Genomic DNA, 8,034 nt, shown 5'->3' with positions numbered 1-8,034 from the left:
ACAAACCTTGGTGCGCTTGGAGAACAGTGGCAAAAAAATCCTAGCGATATAGGTTACCTTTTTGAGCAAATTTAAAAAATAACACAAACTGGAAGTGGTCAAAATGAGAGTTTTAGTAATAGTATAAGATTAAAGAAGCAGTAACTATAAGAAACATTAGGTCTCCCTTTATCCACTCCATGCAACTGTATTTTATTAAGCTGGGAATCATTATCGAGATAAGGTGACCTAAATCAAGCCCAATTTCAGCAACCAGTAAGGAGAGAGGTGGTGGGGAGGAGAGATTGACGGGCCTGTCCCACTTAGGCGATTTTATAGGTGACTGCCGGCGACTGTCAAGTCGTAGCAAGTCGCTGAAAAACTGGCGACACACATCGCTTCCTCCACCAGCCTGTTATGCAGGCGGGGGACAGGGCAAGCGGGGAGAACGCTGTCTGAGTGAAATTTATACGGTGCACAGCCAACGTGATACAGGCACACACCGCGATGAACTGGAAGGTTGGTACTGCAATTAAGACGGTGAAAGCACAGTGTACAGGAAGGGTCATGTAAGTCCTTTAAAAGAGGAGGAGGGAGAAGGAGTGGAGACAACTTTTAAGAAGCCAGAGATACAGGGCTTGAAGCTCGGCAGACATTAACATTACCGGTCAGTTATCCTTGGACTTAAGATGGCCGCGCCATTGTGTTTGGCTGCCCATCGTCTCCTGTCTGGACAAAGCTCCGAACAAGGAAACCTCTGCCGTTCGTATGGCCTGCAGTCAATGCTGGTGTACGAACGGCAAACACTTTTGGATATCCAAGCCTTGGTCATTGAGGTCTTAACCCGAGGCCCCGGACTGAGCCCCGGACTGAACTGCAGACTGAGCCCAGGACTGAAGCCGAGCCTCTGTCGTCGAGGTCTTCATCCGAGGCCCCGGACAAGGCTTCCCCTACCGCTCGCTCCTCGATCGGCTCCCGGTGGGTGTATGGGCTCAGCCTGGTGGCGGTGGCCGCATGCGCTGAGCCAGGAGATGGCGTAAACGAGCAGGTGCCCAGAAAAGGTTGAAGAACCTCGCCCGCTCCCGTTTAACGTCAGCTTACCTTGCCCAGCGCTGTGAGGAGGGATCTGGTCGGCCCTACCGCTCCACTCATCGGCGGTCCCTCTGGTCAATAGACAATAGGTGCAGGAGTAGGCCATTCGGCCCTTCGAGCCAGCACCGCCATTCAATGTGATCATGGCTGATCATCCCCAATCAATACCCCGTTCCTGTCTTCTCCCCATATCCCCTGACTCCGCTATTTTTAAGAGCCCTATCTGGCTCTCTCATGAAAGCATCCAGAGAACCTGCCTCCGGTCAATCTTTCCGGTCCCCAGTCTGTCGGGCCGAGGCCAGGCCATGTGCGAAACGCAGCGGCGTGGTCTCCCTGAACCTCCGCCCGCTGGTGTGTGAGCCGCTACCGGATCACAACTCACCTGCAGTCCCTGCAAAGGTGGCCCTGATCAACGCGAGATCCCTGCTGAACAAAACCTTCATCCTCAATGACTTCTTCACCGCACGTGGGTTGGACTTCCTACTGATCACGGAAAACTGGCTTAATCCTGGTGAGCTTGCTCCATTCGTGAAACTCTGTCCTGATACCTGTCACTTTTTTAGCTCGCCTAGCCTCTCCGGTCGCGGTGGGGGCCGAGCCACTGTGTTTAAGAAACATTTCAACTGCTGCCTCTTGAACGCTGATCATTTCTCCAGTTTTGAACATCAACTAATCATAGTTGGTCTAATCTGTCCACTTTTAATAGTAAGATTAAACGAGTACTTACCAGTATGAAGTTTGATCTGTATTTTATGAGGAGTTACGGTGAGGTATTACGTGAAGATCCCAGCTCAGTGCGCAGGTGCGGCATACTTCGAAGCAGCGGTGTGAAATCACAGGATAGACACAATATTTGAAGTAAGATAGTAAAGATCATGAGACTCCAGTTTATTAGTTTGATCTATATATTGAGGGTGGGAGCGGAGGGCACGTAATACCTCACCGTAACTCCTCATAAAATACAGATCAAACTTCATACTGGTAAGTACTCGTTTAATCTTACTATTTTACTTCGGAGTCACGTGAGTGATTCCGTGAAGACTTCAAAGGTCTGTGATTTCAAACCGTGTAACAGTTTTTATATCACGCACTGCCGAAGTTTTTGAGGGAGGAAGTGTTATCGTAATCAACCCGTGGATCTGCTTTCACAAGAAACAGAAAGGTATTTGTTAACAATAACAACATAAAGAGCTCCCCTGAGCTTAAATTAATATTGCAGTTTGTAATATTCTTTCTGCAATTAAATCAGGTTTATCAACGGTTTACAATAAAAATGTTCTGAACGTCGTTCCCTTGACCATTCTGCCGTATTGAGAATGTGGTCAACCGGGATGTCCATTCGTTCAGCCGCTGATATCAATGCTGCCCTAGTGGAATGGGATTAAAATGTATTATTATCTATTCCGGCAGCTTTCAGTACCTGTTGAGCCACCTTGGAGTGGTTTGGCTCGTACCCCGTCTTGGGGTTTCTGTGGTTGACCCATAGGCTTCCCTCTCCCTCTAAAATTGTGGGTTGTGTCTATATATTGTAGTAGATGGGTCACCACACTCAACCTGGACTCTGGTGGGTAGGCCCGGAATCCCACCATTGAATTGGGCGTTCCTGGTCCATATAGCCATATAACGATTACAGCACGGAAAAACACAGGCGATCTCGACCCTACTAGTCCGTGCCGAACTCATAATCTCGCCTAGTCCCATATACCTGCGAGTTAGATTTTCCCAGACCTAGAATATGAACGTGATGCGTCTGGGGTAATCACCATGTTATCCAGTCTAGTTTTATGGAGTGATTGGACTCTGTGAGCGTATACGAGAGCCATAAGCATGAGCGTTTAACATAGATTGAGCAAGCTAAGGGATCTGGCTGGTGCCATTCTCTGAGATATGTCAATATCACACCAATATCCCATACATGGGTATACCTGGGTTTTTGGGGCTTATTATTATAGTACCCTTCATAAGTTATCTTCAGTGGATGGGATCCCAAGCTCTGCTGTCATGCTGTTTTAGATAAGCAGACAAGGCGCTCCATGCTGTATTTGCGGCACTGTAACTCACCTTTTAGTCATGGTGTAGATGTTCCAGGAACTCCAATACGTCAGTGGTTGAATAGTTTGGTATGTTGTCCCTGCGTCGTGGCAGTATTTTACCCATGTTAGCTCTTGGTGACTGTTCGCAGGGATGCCGACATGGTGGTAATGGTTCCTTTGGATAATCCCAGTCCCTGGTAAGGTCTATTCAAAACCTGCACCCAGGAGTTTGATGTTTTTCTGGCATGGGTGGCTTGTGCCTGATACTGGGTTGAGTCAGCAACCATGGTCCACTAGGGAAATCCATAGGTGAATCGCCCACCGTGTCGTGATGAACTGGGAACCATGGCTGTGTAGGCCGGTCGGGCACGTTCAATATCTCGGAGACAGAATCCATCTGTATTACGAAGTGCCCGACTGATGAGGCAGAAGGGAGGAAGGCAAAGCAGAAATTCCCCCTTCCAGCGTGTAGGCATCTATCGCTGCTGCCTCTCTGGTTCCTAAGTCACATACATAGGTTACTGGTGATTCCGTCTTGTGCAACCAAATTGATATCTGGCTTTCAAACTGCTTAATACCTTTAGCAGATATTTTGGGTTTGACATCTATTCAATGTTATCATAAATTTTACTCGTGACGTGGTGTTTCCCACTGTTCTAGCTTCCTAGGAAATAGGCAGCTGATAGTTAAAATGTCTTTTGACACACCATTGCCAGATCTGTTTCCAATTTGTTGCACGATAGTGATTTTGTGCTCCCCATATGGTTGATATAAGCCACCACCATAGTATTATCAATCCGTAACCGCATATGTACGTGCTGCATTTGAAATGCATATGCTTTTTAGCCCAATAGGCGATCACCAATCCCAAATTATTGATGCCCGGTGTGTGTAGTAACGATGATTCTGATTTGGTCCATCTGTTACCTGTGCTGGATATGGAGTTTAGTTGCTCCCCAGCCTAAAGTACTGGCATCGGTTTTTAATAACCAAGTTGGGATTGGTGACAATAATAGGGCTGAAAACTATGCCAACATATGTCTGCCCACCACTGTAATTGTGATATAGTTTCAGTGGGTACATTCATGATTAGATTATAGTGACCCAAGCACCTTGGCAGAGTAACAGTCATATGGATGGAATGATATTGAAGCCCAGATAATCCATGGTAGTTAATGGCTTCAATACTGGTTTATCTGGGCGTGGGATGAACCTCAGTGCTTTAGGGAGCTGTTTCGTAGCTAGAACTGCTGCCACAGCTAATCCCTTTGTTTCCCCTAATATGAGGATATCATCCAATATATGCCATGATTAGATTCAAATTCAATTTAATTGTTTTCTTAATATTTTCATGGCTATTTTAATAGTTATAATGGTTTGGGGCTGAGATTGACCATTGGGAATGCTCTATACTCCCATAGTTGCCATAACCGGGATATCCATTATCCAGGTAAAATGTTTTGTTTTAGGTATCTACACTGATCCTAGTGTATGGGTATAAGATAGTTTTCATCTTCCATATCAATGCTCGCCATAAGGTATCCTTTGGAGATCAGATGTCTGGCAGTGACAAAACCCGTCTCCATCTTAAAGTGTATATACTCAACAGATTTATTTAGTGATATTAGATCAATGATGATGTTACATTCACCATCTTTTGTAGTTTTAGTGAATATATTCGATACAATTCCAATGGTTCATGTTTACTCCCATGATCCATTTAGTAATGAGCCTTTCTAGTTCAGCTTGACCTTCTCACTTCTCTTTTTAGAGGGAGAAAAATGCCCTTTGGGCGCATGCTGAACTGGCGGTAATATGCCCAATTTGAATTCAAGTTTATATGCACTAATACTGTTGAGTATATATTAGTTATTTGTGACTGCACCCATGCTTTATCAACAAGTGTAAATGCTCCCCCCTGCAGTTAGTAGAACACCCTTATTTAGTGTAAACTGGGAGGAACCAGACTACCTACCTCCATGTTTATTGTTTGTTCATGAAGGCCTAGTTTGCTGGTATGCTGGTGCTGTCGATGGGGCGGCGCATTTTCCCACGGCTCCGCTCTGGGCCCCTGTCTAAAAAGAACTTTGGGGGTAATGTGAAGCGGTCACCAGGCTTTCACCAGTCTTAGTTTGATATTGCTGGTGGATGCCGAGGGGTGCTGCCAGCTGGGTGTTGGATGCGATGTCCTGCTCGTTCCATGGCCTGCCCTCATGAGGCGCACAGGTTTAGCTGCCTCTCGTCCCGCAGCAGCGGTTTGCATAGCCCCGTATACTTGGGGTTGCGGGCAGGTCTTATATGCACCAATGTTAGTCGAGTATCCCAAATTTGGGAACATCTTAGGCGTCAGCACCCTCGTAGTGCAACGGGATAGTCTCATCCTGGGAGAACCACCTTGGTGATCATGGCGTCTCGCCTGCCAGGTGAGTATGATCCGTGGAAAAACAAGCAAAGGCGGTGACATCTTGACCCTTCTGTTAGGAGCTTCAGATTTCGCTGCATTCAGCTCTTGTCTGCGAGTCTGCTGACCCAGCTGCCTGCGGATTTGCCTCTAGAAAGGCCTGCTCCTGCAGGGCTTTGTTGGGAAGATGGTCGCGTGGAGGAGCCATGTAGTGGCCCACGACACCCAGTAGCTCTTCCTGATCCTGCTCCCCTGGCATACTGCTGTTCTCGTCCGCCTGCCCAGCGTTTAAGCCAGCCCAGCCCTGGCCTCCTTAGCTAGCCTCAAAAGAGGGAGCAAAAGGGTGTGCTATACATTGGAGGAGGCATAGCTCAAACTCTGTTGTTGCATCAATCCCTCGATAAGGGAGATGCTAGTGCAATAGCACTGGGGTAGGAGTGTCAGCTCCCTTGGCATTCAGCCAGTGCCCTTTTTTTCCTGGAGGTTTTTAACTCCATGACCTCCTCTGGCTTGGGGAGACAGACATATTTATTTTGCTGTCTCCAACCTGTTTCAGTGTTGGAGGAAGTTGATTCCTATAGAACCTGTAAATTGGTAAGATTTTGTCTTACCTGTATGTAGAGGCTGCCTGCCGTTTTTCAGGCGTCATCTAGCGGTTCCCGGGCGGCGATTCTCCTAGTCAGGAGTCTGCAGGGCTGCCGGTCGGGTTTTGTAATTTCCCGCCGGTCCGCTGCTGTTACCAAACAGCTGTTCAGCGGACCGGCATCAGCGCAGCTCCTTGCAGCGGTCCGCAGTCTGTGCGGTCCCGTTTGCGCCTATCCCCCTCCACAGTCGGCTCCTTCGCTGGAGTCGAACGGGGGTCGCTTCCTCTCTACTTTGCTCCCCGGAGCAAAAACCACAAGGCCCGATTAAGGTAAGTACTTACCTCACGTCCTTGGATGCGGGAGCTGCCGACTCCCGCTGGCCGCGTTGCACAGCTGTGCGATAATGCCGCACCTGCGCACTGAGCTGGGATCTTCACGGAATCACTCACGTGACTCCGAAGTAAAATTGTTCTTGTGTATCGCCCACCAAAATGCATAAGGACTTTATCTCACAATTTGCTGATCTTATTGCGAGCTTGTTGCCCAAATTTGACCGGGTCCTGATTCTTGGTGACTTTAACATTCATGTCTGCTTTCCCACAGAGCCTCTTTATGAATCTGGTGAATCCTTCAATCTGACTCTACTCATCACTGGACCCACGCACAAACTTGGCCATACACTAGACCTATTGCTGTCATCTGGTCTCCCAATTTGTAATACAGAAATTATTGATGCCTGTCTGTCTGATCATAGTGCAATTATAGTCGATACATCTCTGCCTTTCTCTACCTCCAAATCCCATCTCCCTGCTCGCTACTCCCGCTACATAAACTCTTCGACTGCCAGTAAGTTCTCTGAGGCTCTCATAGCTGCCCCCGACATCTGCACTATCGAGGCGTCTCCCCTCCATCTCAGCACCGACGACCTCATTTCTTTATTCAATACTACATGCTCTTCCATCCTGGATTCTGTTGCTCCTCTTAAAATGAAAAAGCCAAAGCCTAAAGGCTGGCCCTGGCTCAATGACACTATCAGAGCCCTAAGAAGCGAGTGCAGAAAATCAGAACGGAAGTACAAATCTGATGTTTCAAATTTGCTTTGAACTTCTGAGAAACAATCTTCTCAAATACCAGGAAGCAGTAAAATCTGCAAGAACAAAATACTTTTCCGCCCTTATTTCCAAAAACACTCATAACTCCAAGGTCCTTTTTAGTACCATCACCTCTATCATATGTCCTGCCCCCAGTACCAGCTTAACTGGGTCCCCTACTAAGTGCGAAGAATTTACTACATTTTTCACCAGCAAAGTTAAGAACATCAGATCGAATATTTCCCCTCCCATCCTTGACCTAGCTGTCTCATTGGTCTGTTCTTCAAAATTAAACTGTTTCCAATCCGTTATTCTACCCTCCCTTGTAAAACTGGTCACCACCATGAAACCTACTACCTGCCCCCTCGACACTGTCCCCTCTGCCCTTCTGAAGGATGTCGTTACAATAGCCGGTCCCAGCATCCTCGCCATCTTCAACAGTTCTCTGGCCACTGGCACTGTTCCTACCTGCTTCAAACATGTGGTGGTCCAGCCCCTCCTGAAAAACGTAACCTCGACCCCACCTTGCCTAGCAACTACAGACCCATTTCGAAACTGCCTTTCCTTTCAAAAGTCCTTGAAAAGGTAATTTTAAGTCAACTTATGCTTTACCTTCACCAAAATACAATCTTGGAAACTTTCCAATCATATTTCAGGGCCCACCACAGCACAGAAACTGTCTTGTTAAAGGTACATAAAGACCTACTTCTCACCATTGACTCCGGTGACTGTGCAATCCCGCTCCTTCTCGACCTCAGCCCAGCATTTGATACAGTCGACCACACCATCCTAATTGACCGTCTCCGGTACAGGGTTGGTATTGATGGCACTGCCCTGAGCTGGTTCATCTCCTA

Source organism: Leucoraja erinacea, chromosome 7 (genome assembly GCF_028641065.1).
Source record: "Leucoraja erinacea ecotype New England chromosome 7, Leri_hhj_1, whole genome shotgun sequence".
Classification (NCBI taxonomy): Eukaryota; Metazoa; Chordata; class Chondrichthyes; order Rajiformes; family Rajidae; genus Leucoraja; species Leucoraja erinaceus.
This window is presented reverse-complemented; position numbering follows the sequence as displayed.